Source organism: Schistocerca gregaria, chromosome 4, assembly GCF_023897955.1.
Source record: "Schistocerca gregaria isolate iqSchGreg1 chromosome 4, iqSchGreg1.2, whole genome shotgun sequence".
Lineage (NCBI taxonomy): Eukaryota > Metazoa > Arthropoda > Insecta > Orthoptera > Acrididae > Schistocerca > Schistocerca gregaria.
Window position 1 is genome coordinate 693355317 of NC_064923.1, and position 14745 is coordinate 693370061.

The window sequence follows — 14745 nt, forward strand, 5'->3', positions numbered from 1 at the left end:
GCTATTGATATTTAGAAATATTGAATCTTATACAGGCACAGTTGAAGGCAAACAGACATTCATACAGAAGCGAGTGCTCACTTCTTATCGAGAACTTTGTGTGGCGCTCTTCCGGCGGATCCAAGCCTGCTACAGAAATTTACTAAAAGAAAAATCTGGCAAAGTTTTGCATTCCTTGCTGCGACAAGACAAAGCAATCTTTCAGAGTTGAAAAGCGAAACCAAAAGCTAACAGCTCTCCTCTCGCCAAGTAACAGCGCGCCACGCGGTCAGTCTAACTCACTCTTCTTCGACTGGAGCATAGCTGTGGACGCTTCCCGTACCGGCGGCAGATTGCCTCGCTCTTTCTCCTCCAGCCTCTTCCAAGTTCCGCGTGGCCCGGAAAACCCAAAGATGCCATTTCCGCCACCAACATAACGCAGGTAGATTTCTCACAAGTAGCGCAAACCTCCTTGCCTACTTGACCACTATGAGAGTTGGCTATTCTGTACAACTGCTGCTGAATCTGTATAACTATCGCAGACTTTCTGCAGCAGACTACGCCACCGCCTAGCAACGTGACACACAACCACATTCATTCAATCACACCACTATGATAATTATGAGAAAAGAGAAACAAGGAAGGAAAGAGAAATACTAGTGAAAATGGGCTACCGGACTAATGAAAGGTGGCTACAGGACCCTTTCACCGATCCCTGAGGGACGGTTTCCTACCTCCACTGTGACTTTATGGTGCCGAACATCAGACATTGCTGATGAGACGGCAGGTATGGGCGAAATCACTGTGCTACACTTGGTGAAATATTTAGGCCTCGATGTTTGGGAAATGAAATGTCTAAGTCGAAGGTGTCAGAGGCTTTGCAGCACACAATAGTCGCCCCTCGTGCATCCATCGACCGCTTTAGTTCACCTTTTGCCTTCATTAAGGCATAAGTTGTGCTGCGATGTTTACAGAAGCCTGATGGTATTCGTCGAGTACGTTGTTCGAGGTTTGGCAGTTAGCTGGTTGCGGCCCATATATTTTAAGACCTTTGGGAGTGAAGGAAGAATGCAAATAAGTCGATAATCAGAGGGTGCTGTGGTGACGTCCTTTCTTAGTAGTTGCTTGACTAATCCCTTTTTCCAGGCCTCAGGGAAGACACTTAAGGTTAAGGAGTGGTTGAAGATTACTGTTATACTGGACAGCAGTGGGTCAATAATAAGTTACTTCGTTTGGACTGTGATGCCATCGTGTCCTGTAGATGCTGATCTGATACGCACAATGGCTTTTTCGACGATATTGCAAGTAAAACGCTTAGAGAGAAGTTTTCGTGGCTACAGTAGTTCAGCCTCTGAAGTAATCAATGAGGCTCTGTTTCCTCAGTGGATCAGTTGTTGTATGTAACGTGAGGAACCGTTTCAGTTCTTGACATGAGGTAATGGAATCAGCTACAGCTTCTATTTTTGGTAAACCGAGACCACACCGGTTTTCCATAGGACAGATCGTCTTTTTCTGTTGTCGCTTAACCGCTTCAGTCCCGACGTACACGTACAGTATGCGCACATCAGGTCTTTGTAGTGTCATCTTGCCAAGTGTCGTTTTCCCGAATTTCCCGAATGTGCACATCATTCGGTTTCTGTTTTTGCCACTACGTGGTGGGCAAGTCACTTTTGGAGGGTTTTGCCGGCCGCGGTGGTCTCGCGGTTCTAGGCGCGCAGTCCGGAACCGTGTGACTGCTACGGTCGCAGGTTCGAATCCTGCCTCGGGCATTGATGTGTGTGATGTCCTTAGGTTGGATAGATTTAAGTAGTTCTAAGTTCTAGGGGACTGATGACCACAGCAGTTGAGTCCCAGAGTGCTCAGAGCCATTTTTTTTAGAGTGTTTTCTCGCATCCTGAAACTTCCGATCTGAAGGATGGCGTCATCTGCGAGAAAGGTAAATTCATCTTAGAATTATATTACTGTTTTTATCGATTCTTACTCCAAACAAGACATCAACGAAATGGTATGTGCATGCAATTTAAACGATAGTTTCGTAGTTTTACAAATATCGCCTGTTGTAGTACAGATTGGTGTACATCAAGTCTTCGCTCGCAGGATGTAGTGGTTCTAACGCTAAGACAGGTCTCATTGTGTATTCGTAACATAAAACGCAATCTAAATTAAAGTCTCAAACTTTAATACAAATACTGTATAATAGGAGGAAAGTCGTTGTGTGTGTTACGGTTAGTGTGCTGGATTCTAAACATCGTAACAGTTCAAAAATTTAATTTTTGTAATTAGGTTCACTTTCATTTTTTTGTTCAATTACTTCAACAGTTACCTTCATTTTCGCCTCTCAGCTTTGACAGACGATCAAATTATATAACTACTTCAGAAGAGTTACTTGCGTTCCTGGTCAGCTGAGGATTTCCTTGATAAAGTTCCAACTCCACCTGGACGAATTGGTGTGCTTGAAGTTGAAGCATGCAATGTGGATGTTACTCCTGAGTCACCTGCAACTCACAATGGTGAACACAACCCTGGAACATCAGCTTTTTCGTCCACTAAAATGGAGGCTATCTAAGTCAGTAATACATCGGTGTAGTTCTGTGTGTCATCTGACACGATTTATTTAACACTTCCGGGCTGAGATGCCGTGGCCCATACTTAAGACTCTCCGCTGACGTTTCGCCTTCGACTGCGGAAGGCATCCTCCGAGGACAATCGACGACAGCTGCCGTGAAAGCCTTCATTCTTGATGACACAATATAGATCAATATTTTTCAGTAGTGCTATTTGTTTGCAGGATGTGTAATCGACAGTCTTTTGGCGAAACTTTGAAGAACAGACAGATGATGAACTTATAAACCCTTCACAGATTTTCTTCGAGTACTTCGATAAAAATTTCTGGAAACATGATGAAGGACAAACTAATTTATTTCGTTGCCAAAAGAACTCAAAAAATCTTGATATAAGTAGTAACGAAAGTTTGTCACCTGTTGCATTGATATATTGATGAGTGCACTGAAACTACCACTTGATGTTTCACCTGTACCATCAACCATGACAAAAGGTAGATACTACAAGTTACGGAATTGTCTGCATTTTGTAAATAATTTGGAAGAATATGACGCAAATGACAAACTCTGGCAAGTTATACTGTAATTGATGCTTTTAGAAATAAATCTATTAGTTTACCCAGGTGTCAACACCTGTGGATGAACAGATGATTCCATTCACGGGGAGGAGTAATATGAAGACATATGAACCTTCCAAATGTAAGCCACTTGGCCTCAAAAATTTCATTTTGGCGACGCCAGATGGATTTGTCGTTCATTTTGCTATATACGCTGACAAAGGAACAATTCCTGAAAGAGATCAAAAAGAGCATGGCCTGAGAGCGGTTATACTCAAACTGCTCGCTAGAACTGTACCCATTGATTACAGCCATGTAATTTACAGTGATAGATTTATCGCCAGTTAAAAAGCTTTTACTAGACAGTAATATATTTCAGACAGGAACTGTGATGGCCAATACAATAAAAGACGTAGCTTCTAAGTTCAAGAGAGATCAGGAGCTACTGCGGCGGAAATGGGATGAGTACGTAAGGGAGGACCAAGATGTCTGTGCCCTAACATGGAAGGACAATAAATCCGTCACTTTGCTATCCTCGTGCACAGGGAGTGAACCAGAGGGTACCTGCAAACTTTGGTGTAATACAGAACAAGCAAAGTTCAGTGTCAAACAATCAGCCATCATCAAATGTTACAATCGCAATACAGGTGGCATTGATCTTTGTGACAGATACTTGGCATACTATAGGTCAAACGTTAGGACAAAACAGTTGACTCTCAGACTACTCAACCACTGCACTGATTTAGTCATAATTAATTCATGTATTATGTACAAAATGTGTTGCCGAAAAGAATGGATACCACAACAAAAGTGGATGCCTTCAGAATTCCCTTGTCTCACGACTTGGTAAAGTATACAAAAATTGTAGACTCACTGAAAATGTCGAAATAAACTTCTCCGAGTGTAACACAGGAGTGTGTCAGCAGTTCTGATGAAAATGAGCAGCATCAGTCCACAAAACGAAAACGAATTGTACCAAAGCAAACTATAGAACAGGAAATGTGACAGAGTTCACCACCTTCCTGAATATATTGACAGTAGTGTTGCCTCGATCGGCTGGTAGGACATGTTCCGAGGCATCAAGGGGTCAGCAGTTTAGCACTTGAGGGCAACGTGGAGGGTTAAAAAATGTATAGGGAGACCAAGAGATTAATACACTAAGCAGATTCAGAAGGATGTTTGTTGAAATAGTTACTTGGAGTTGAAGACGCTTGCGCAGGATAGAGTAGCATGGACGGCTGCATCAAACTAGTCTCTGGACTGAAGACCGCAACACAAACACAACACAGTTTTGCCTCAACGTGTCGCTTACCTGGCTGCAAGTCTCGTTCTCGCATAATGTGTAACAAGTGCAAAGTTTATTTGTGCATATTAAAAAACTGTTTCGCTAAAATCCATAAACATGAGAAGTAATGTGTTCATAAAATGTAATGTGTACATAAAAATGAGAAGTAATGTGCAAATTTTTCATTGTAAATAAAAATATGAAAATACTATGAGACTGGCATTTTATTCTCTGTTACTACCCAATGTACACATATGTGTACATTCAATTATTCAAACATGATATAATATAAAATTTCAAAAAATTTTTTTTTTGCTACTTTGATATCAGCTGCACAAAAAAAAAGTAACTGAAACATTTTTCCACTCTTTGTTTATCTTCGAGACTGAAGAGGTTCATGTATGGACATGCCAGAGTTTTGAATCTCTCGTATCCTGAATGACTCTTGATTCAAATCTGCTCATAAACAATATCATTTAAAGGCGTAGGGCGCGTATTTGACGGTCTTATGTACAGCTATCCTAGCTACGTGTGGCAATCACCTGATATTATTTAACGTGCCAGGATGCTGTTGTTTATCACCAACCATCACGTGTTTCAGAACAGTACATCTGAAACTCGCTTTCAGATAAAGCGAAAAGAGTTTCCATCCCACTAAACTGCACAGCCGATTAGTCAAAATATTTCTTTCCGTACCATAATCAGATCGCTGGTACAGTCTTCTACTTGATATGAAGAAAAAGAATTCAATTACTACTGCACTTCCAAAGTGAGTTAAAGATTTATGCCCTATGCCACATCGTTGTTTCCTCTTGTTTTTATGCGAAGACTTTACTTCATTACAGTTGATGATCTTCGTCATCAGGCCATCCCATTACGTCCACATCCTCACTTGTCACAATTTATATATTCTTTCAAAAATGGTTCAAATGGTTCTGAGCACTATGGGACTTAATATCTGAGGTTATCAGTCCCCTACAACTTAGAACTACTTAAACATAACTAACTTAAGGACATCATACACATTCATGCCCGAGGCAGGATTCGAACCTGTGACCGGTACGGTCGCGTGGCTCCAGACTGGCCGGCTTATATGTTGTTTTTTTTTTCTCTCTTTTCTAGCATTCATCAGCAACGCTACATTCTTACATTTGTGCATATCTTCTCGTTTACGTTAGAGATTTCTGCAGTCATTATTATTCTTATGCCTATATTCATTTTTGAATGATTACTGTCACAAAAATAAAAATATTGTTAATTGCTGCTTTCTCCGCGAGACTGCTGGAATTCTTCCTACGATAATTATAAATAAATTTGGTCCAGATCATTCTTTCACTATTATTATTTATGGTCCATTAGGCATGATTGTCATTTAACTGCACTTAAGAGGAAAGGGGGTTTGAATATGTAAATTACTGGAAAAGGAGTATTTGCTGTTAGTCCAGTAAGGTTAAATAAAAACAATTAACCTCTAAGAGTTAAATAACCAAGAAAGATAAATTTAATTAAAATGACGTAATGTCTCGTCACTAACGAGAGTAGTATTACGTACAATTTGAGGAGATAAGCTGTGAAGATGACAATCTTTCTGACTATGTTAGTCAGAGCCTAAGGAACCATTACTGTTATCTTTGCTCATTTCGCTGCAGTTTTACAACGAATTTCTCTGCGTGTAATCGTAATTTTCGTCGAGGGCCTTGCTACACAAAGGCGGAGACGTGGCGAGGAGCTCGTAATCTCCGGCGCAAGACAAGCGCAGGTGGAACCAACCAACGAGGTCGCGGTCGTGTGTGAGTGTGATTTCTGGCGGCACGAGGATGTGTTATTATGCAAATAAGACGGCCGCTGCCGACAGCACTTCATCACGCAAAGGGGGGAAGCCCCGAGGGAGCAGCCGGCGCGTACGCGACGCTCAAGCCCGCATTGCTGCCAACATGGCTACCTGGGCATGCTAGTCGCTGGCAATTCTCACTACGGGCCTGTGCGGGGCGGATCCACAATTTCCGAGAACGAACTTACACGCTCAGAGACTCTCTCTCTTTTCTCTCCTCTCCTTCCCTTACTGAAAACACACACACACACACACACACACACACACCTCTAGCGAATCTACGGCCCACTTTATTGCGTTTCCGTTCCGTTGATATCACGATGAGGAAACTTCCTGCCGACTCGCTATTGTAACAGGTCGGTTTGCTGTAAGAGAATTTATGTCTAACAGATATATTGCTCACGCCAAGTACCAAGCACTCCTCGGCAGTCGCTCCTTTCACCCGTTCTGACCCGATCCCCCTCACACACACCATCATCGCGGCCCATGACTTTCTCTCTCCTTCCTTCCTTCCTTCCTTCCTTCCTCCCATCCTCTCCGTCCCTCCTTGATTCCTGCCACCCGGCCGGCGAGATATTGAATCTCAAGTTTGTTCCGGCCGTCTGCGGGAGAGCTGTTTGCGGCCAAACCTCTGGTTTGCTCCCCGTTTCCGTATTAGCTCCGCGACTGTCTACAGCCCCTGCTGATCCAGCGAATTACCGGCTTCCGGATGACACCTCCGTCGGCTGCTAGTTGCCCAGGACTCTGTTCACACGGATGAAATCACTTTCGAGTGACCGCGGGAGTTTAGTTGGTCATCTCCACAGCGGTAAATGGCGATTCTGTGCACATTCCCTTTGTTGTAATCAGAATTTCCCCTTCTTGAATGTATCATTCAATAGAATCTGAAGGGCGATTTGTGTACTGTTCAAACGTGTATTACAGTATATTTCTATTGACGTTAATTTAACTTAAGGTGGCAGGTAATTTACAGTATGTGTACGGTACACATAAAGCAGAGCAGTTTTATTTCCTGAAAAAATAATTTAGTTTATTGTACGGCAAGAAAAAAAGGAATAAAAGTGAGATAGTGGTAATACTTTCATCCTTCTTTACCACCTCTGCATTACTGCAGATGACGTGTCACTGAGCACATTTGTACTGTGCATGCAGTTGACGTGAGGTGCCAAGTGTTTCCACTGCCGTGTGTGGAATACATAAGCTCTTGTACACTTCACTAACCTGCTGTCTTCATGATGATGATGTCCCTAGAGCAGAAAACAGCACGCAGGTCGTGGATTCTTTTTCTTGAGGCTGAAATTAACTTCGCAAGAAACTGCTGCTAGGAATAAACTATAACTCATTGGGGATGCCACCCGCGTTTTTATTGATATAGATACGAGAAACTATTATTGATGACAACGTATTGAACGTATCTTTCCACAGTCATTATATCTGGCTAAAATAACATGAAACTCACCCTGCCACAGACAACATGTCTGTCTACTGGAACCGTCAGAACTGGAGAATAAAATTACATGAACCAAATACTACTATTACGGACAACTTGTCTGTACCTAGCGACGGTCGGAACTGTAGTAAATAAAATTGCATGAAACAAGTACTGCTATAACAGACAACACGTCTGTCTACTGGAACGGTCAGTACTGGAGAGCCGGACTGCGCGTGACACTTATCGCGCCAAGGCGTGACCAGAACGCCACCGAAGTGCATCGGCAGTAATATCGTCAGTCTTTTGTCTTAGAAATACTCTGATTTTAATAATTTTGAAATGACTGGTTGATAACTCACTGTTGAGAGATGTTTATTTAAAAAATGAAGTAATTTGGATGACATGTTTAATTAATAATAGCAGCTAAAGTTTAACGTTTTGGCGCCCTACCGCCGAACACAGCAGCAAATCACAGAGTAGCAGCTTCATGCAGGCGGTCTTTCTCACGGGAATAGTACCGAATCTAACATGTGTCACCCGTACCTCATCTCTATGCTTCCTGCATCTCCACTGCCCTGGGAATAGCTTCCTGGAGCCTGATATGATGGCTGAATAAGCCAGAAATATTACAATAGTCGCAATGTGGAAGTGGAAAGAATTTTTAACCTGTTGAACATTATTAAAACTAAAGCAATAAACAGGATGACATCTGAAACTATGAATACGCTTTTGTCGTTTCGAGCACGGATGAGAAGAAAAAAAAAACATTGTTGCAATAACTATGAAGTGCCAACATAAACGCTGAAGTAGACAGAAATTGTTATAGAGTAAACAGCATCTGAATGTACGTCATTAGCTACTACCATTCTCTCTGGTGTGGAACCTTCTGTCGAGGAAGACGCTGATGATCCCGAGCAGTTCATTTGCTTTGAGATAAGTTCACCTCGACACATTTGGTAATCTTGCTCTAGCTTTCAGCACAAGGAATAAATTTAAATATCTCACGATTTTGGTTCTCAACATACTCAGTGCTTAAAACTGTAACTATATGCTAATTTTATTAGACGCACGAAGAAAACAAATCTAGTGGCTTTGTTGGTTTTTAATAACCTCTTTAGGGGGAAATCCCATTTCACCATTGGCAGCAGTGAATCTCAGTTTGGTGCTGTCAGTAACTATTCTGAAAGGTAATGTACTGAGTAATAACAACAATTTACTTCGTATATGACAGTTCGGATGTCAGAAGTGTTGCTCCACTGAGAATGATATTTATGCATTCACTCATCAAATAGCACAAACCGTAAATAGTAAAATATCGCCTGTTGGTATTTTTGTAATATTTCTAAGGAGTTTTGATTATGTAGATCATGTGACTCTCTCACAGAAACTCAGGTTTTATGGAACTGATAGCTTTATACACAGCTATTCTGAATCGTATTTAAGAAACAGAACGCAAAGAGCTGACCTGAATAATTGCAGCAATGTTAGAAGGGTAGAAAATGTTAGTCACTTGGGAGAAATCAACGAGGGAATCACAGAGGGTTCAATTTTGGGTTCAATTCTATTTCTGTTATATGTAGAGGCCTTCCACTTGATGATTAACAAGCAGAATTGGAACTTTTGCAGACGATACTAGCGTTATCATAAATCGCTTTAGAAAGAAAGCAAGAGAAAAGACTTTTAATGTAGTCTTTCAAAAAAATATTTAGTGGTTCTCTAAATTGGAGTCTACTCTCCCTATTTTTTTGGAAAACACATTCTATTTAGTTCTACATAAGAATTCGAATAATACCAACAACTGATGGGGCACATGAGCAGCAGTCAGTAACAGGGGGAATACTACCAGGTATTGGTGTGTGTATATTGATGAAAACCTAAACTAGATGAAGCGTATTTCTGCTCTTATCAAACAATTAATTTCGGCTGCTTTTGATCTTAGTGTAATTGCTGATCCTGGGAACAAACGAATCAAAATCAGAACGTAGTTGGTATATTTCAATTCGATAATGCCGTATGGAATATTTTTCTGGGGTAAGTCATCACTTAGAAAAAATTATCCCTTTGCACAAAACCTAACAGTGAGAATGGTATGTGGTTTTCACCTACGGACGTCATGTAGGTACCTCTTCAAGGAGCTAGTTATTTTAATTGCACCGTCATAATACATATATTCGCGAAAGAAATTGTAATAAATAATCCAACAAAATTTGAGAACCTATAACGCCAGAGGGGTACATGACCAGTGTTACCCATTATTAAAATCGTCAGTGCCTCTCAAAGGAGTTCAATGCGCAGCAAGAAAAATTTTTGATCGTTTGACAAATAACATAAAATGTCTTACAGAAATCAAGGCAAGTCTTAAATCTACTTGAAGATCCTTTCTCCTGCACAAATCCATATACTCCACTGACGAATATCTGTTTAAAGAATGGTAGCCATAAAAAAGGAAACAACTTGTTTTTAAGTGTAGTAGTACGATTAGGACTATCTACACATATCCCGTAAATGGACTCGTTGTAATTGATTTCGAAAAAGGAGTCGTTCAAATAATGTGTGGAACATATGAGTAACCTATTATCATTTTTGACCAGCCTACGATCAAATACTTCACAGGGTGTACTCGAAATACTCTTTGTGTACTATTGATTGTGTATGTTCCTATATGATAGGTGGAGTATAATAAGAGTTGAGAATTTGTTCTGCCGTCTGAGTATATATGTGAATATCTAGGTTGTCCCTTGAATACAACGCCCTACTCATATTGAACAGGAGCTAGCTGAAAATACCATTGTTACATCAGTTACAGTTGGGTAACCAAGAGTGTGAACATTCCAAGAAAACATGTGATAATAGGCCAACGTTGAATTTTCTTAATCTACCGTTACTAATGCATTTCGCTTATTAGGATATTATTACGAACTTCGATACCTAATACGTTCCTGATGACACCACACATGTCTCACAGTTAATCGATGCATAAACAGCTCACAAATGTTAATATAATAATTTTAACTATTTACAACATCGCTTACTAATTACAGAGTTCACATGACCGGTTTCAGCAATTTATCTCCATCTTCAGTTGCGACTAAAGACTCGCAATTGTAACTGAAGTATAAATGGAGTTCAAACTTTTAAGCCATAAACCAGTTCATCTTACTTGCATTCCACCAAGTCTCCTCTATAGGTATACACAACCATCCTAGTTGACAAGTGAACATGGTCACGTCTCCACTGCAGGAGCAAATCACTGGTAATAGCACCTTCAGTGAGGTAGCTTCTTGAACAGCTTCATCCAATCAGAAGGCAACCATGGTCCTCACGCTGCCTCCTTCCGAATTACTTTTCGCTGTCTGGTTCCATTAAATTTCTGATTCATTGTGCCAACTACTGTTGTCTTGATCCTAAGATTCCTTTCTGCACTAGTCAAATCTTTAGGAGTATTCTTGCCAATGGGTGATGCGCTTTAGCTCTAATGTTCTGGTCTCATTCGACTCCCCGCTTGCTTGTCGATGACTCTGATCTGCTAGCGGTAACAGTATCGCCCAGCTTCCACCCATTACAGTGCATGGATAATTCATATATGCAAAATATTAGTTCCTTCCATCATTATTTCCCATGCTTCGAAAATTTATTTTATTACACGAAACATAGAAAAGTTACCAACATCTCCTGCACTCTGGAGACCCTTGTGAATTCACCCCCCCCCCCCCCCCCATTCCCACCACAAATAGCACCCCTAAACGACTCCTCCACCCTATCTTACGTTTATCGTATGTGGTACTCAACGCCAACTCCAGTAAAACTTCCATCTGCCTGCCTTACTGCTAAACATTCTACACATCCTCCGCAACGAAATTTTAACAGCATACTTCTGCCTTTGGGAGAAAATCGTTTACTCATACTTTGTAGATAATTTTTCCATCCAGTGCTCACAATCTTCTTATTATTCACGACACATCTTTAGCCACTTCGTGGCAGAATATGCTGCTTGACTGAGCACACATCATGCAATAGAATCCGCCCTTCCCGATTCTTTCATGTATGATGCTCCTTTGTGAACACAAACACGACTCTGTTTTCTTGTGGTTACTGAGTTGGACGTTCCTTGTAAGAAATAAAAGTTGTAACCTCCCCACAGTTTATTTAATTACAAAATTCACATTTAGTGTAACCTCCCAAAAGTTTATTATTCCGTAAGCTCGCATTAATAACGTGACTAACATCCCATTAAAAAATGTGACTCATATATAACCTTTCAATAATTAACTGTCTGTGAATGTAAACATGTAAATTTGGACGTCAGAAGTGCTGCGTCATGGCGCTGAAAGATCATTCTGAATAAATTGAAACTTCTTACCACAATGAAGTCGCCGGATGACTCATATATATCTGCTCCTGTAAGAAATTTTTCTGACACAGCCCAGTGCAATGCAGGTCGCTAGATTTGTCATGTATAAAAAGAACAACTGATTTTTCTTTACGATAATAGGGATAACCATGGATTGGAGAAAATACTAAATGCTTTAAATTCAGATGAATGATTGTCAAACATTAATGTTATAAGAAGGATTATTATTAAAAGATTTTAAAAACTTTTACATGGGACGTGATATGACAAGAATAAAAATTTAGTTGTAACAAACTTCATATGCGCGTGGCTGTTTTCACCTTATACTACATCGCTCAGGCACAGCCATCGCTCCCCATGACCGGTCCAGCCAACTCCACACACACGACTGTTCGCTACTACCACTGCTCTTGGTGCAGCCAACACTACGCTCTGGTCTGCGATTCTAGTATAGCTTACATATCGCAGGCAGCGCGTGAGCAGTTCACCGAAATTACATCTGCTCGAGTGCGCTAGCAATAAATTCCTTAGTCATGGGCCTCTTACGGTCGCAGGTTCTTCGAATCCTGCCTCGGTCATGGATGTGTGTGATGTCCTTAGGATTAGTTAGGTTTGAGTAGTTCTAAGTTCTAGGTGACTGATGACCCAAGCAGTTAAATCCCATAGTGCTTACAGCCATTTGAACTATTTTTTATTAGCAGTTTTTATTTAGTTAGTATCTGATCACACTTCACAATACCTAACAAGAAATGGCATCAGTTCACTCTTTTACTAGCTAATTTCTAATACAATAAACGTTTCAAACAAAAACGGCCTGACGCAAAAACCTAAATCATGCAATGAATAAAGCTCCCTACGATACTTCGGTAAATCTCTGGTCTACTCAAAGATATATTTATATAGCTGTACACTTAAAATCACTGCAGTCAGATCGTCCGACATACTTTACAATTTGAGTTGTTTCCTTGGCAGACATAGGATCGTAGTGTTAAGCGATATCTGGCTCTTTCACATACAGGGTGCTCAGAAACAGGTGGAAAAGTTAGTACGGGTATTGCAGGATAAGTTATGCTGAGAAATAACCTTTAAGAAACACAATTAGAGTTGAAGTTACCCAACCACTTCGTTGTATGCGCAAATTCAAGTTGCCCGCCAGAGACGGTGTCGCCAAATGTGTACTTCGTTTGGTTTCGTAAAACAGAACAAGAGAAAGACACAAACCTCGTACATGGAACAGTGGTAAGGATGGAGCCCGACCCAAAGGCTGAGCACTCTCGTGAGCTTTCATCAATGCTACGAGAAACAGCTGACACTAATTGTATCTGGCGAGCCGCTTGAATTTGCAAGCATAACGGCCTAATTGGCTAACTTCAGCGGTAATTAACTTGGAAATGGGGCCATGTATTGAATTTTTGTCGTGGCAATTATTTCTCAGCACAGCCTACAATGCAATACCCTTATATGATCTTCACACTGTTTCTGACCACTCTGTTCTTATGCGCCATACATTCTGAGACGGCAAAGTATTTGGAAGAACAGCGGATTGCGTTGGATAACGAAATGAAAAGAGGTTATAAAACGAACATCAGGGAAAGTAATAAGAGGATACTGGAATGGAGTTCAGTTACACCTGGTGATGCTGAGATATTTAGATTAAGGAATGAGACAATGAAAGTAGTTGATGTGTTTACCTATTTGGGTATCTAAATAAGTGATGATGGCCGAAGTAGTAACTACGTAAAATGTAGACTAACAATGAAAGCGTTCATGACAAAAGAGAAATTTGATATCATCGAATATGATCTTAAATTTTGGGAAGTATTATCACAAGTTAGTGTAGCCTTGTACGGCAGTGAAACGTGACCGATAGGCGAAGGCAGAAAAAAAGAGATTAGAAGTTTTCGGAATTTGGTGTTACAGAAGAGTGTTGAAAATTTGATGGGTGGATAAAATACGTAACGAGGAGATACTGAATCGTATAGGAGAAAAAAGAAGTCTATGACACAGATGACTCAAATAAGAGATCGGCTGACAGGACATATCTCAAAGCCTCAGTGAATTGTCGCCTTGGAGAACTGTATCAAACCAATGTTCAGAACTAAGACAATAATGGCACTACATTTATTTACGTTTAAGTGAGGTGCTAGGTTCTGCACCAAAGAGTTAATCATCTAGAAGTCTTGTAATTGCTGCGCAACTATTGTAATGGAATTATCTCCCTGTGCGCAAATGTGACGTACGCATATCGTCTCAGACCGCTGGAACCCGTCTGTCAAGGCAGTTGTGTATAAGGTCCTACCACACGAGCGTCAGACGGTTTTTTCGCGTATCCATGTTTTTGCCTCTAAGATCGAAATACTGCGAATTCTTTGCTATGAGGGTTTCGGAGAAGTCTCATACCTATTTCCATGCTTCATGCGAATGTCATTGATGTTGTTCACTATGTAAAGCTGCAGAACTTGGCCGTTGGCTTTCCGGACGCCATGAAAGAGTACTAAACCATTTACCGCATTCCGGATCTTGGGAACGAAAAGAGAAAGTTGGGTTGATTCATAAGCCCGATGCTACAGCAGTTATTGTGTCTCCAGACAAGAATAAGTCAAAAGGAAATAAATTCCGTAATTCTGTACCAAACAGACGCTTCACAACTTTTCTTTCGACCATTCTTAACTACTGGAATGACCTTTGCCTACTTTTCGTATCACGTTTAACTCTTTGTTGTTCCTTTACACTACGGTAAACTTTTGCT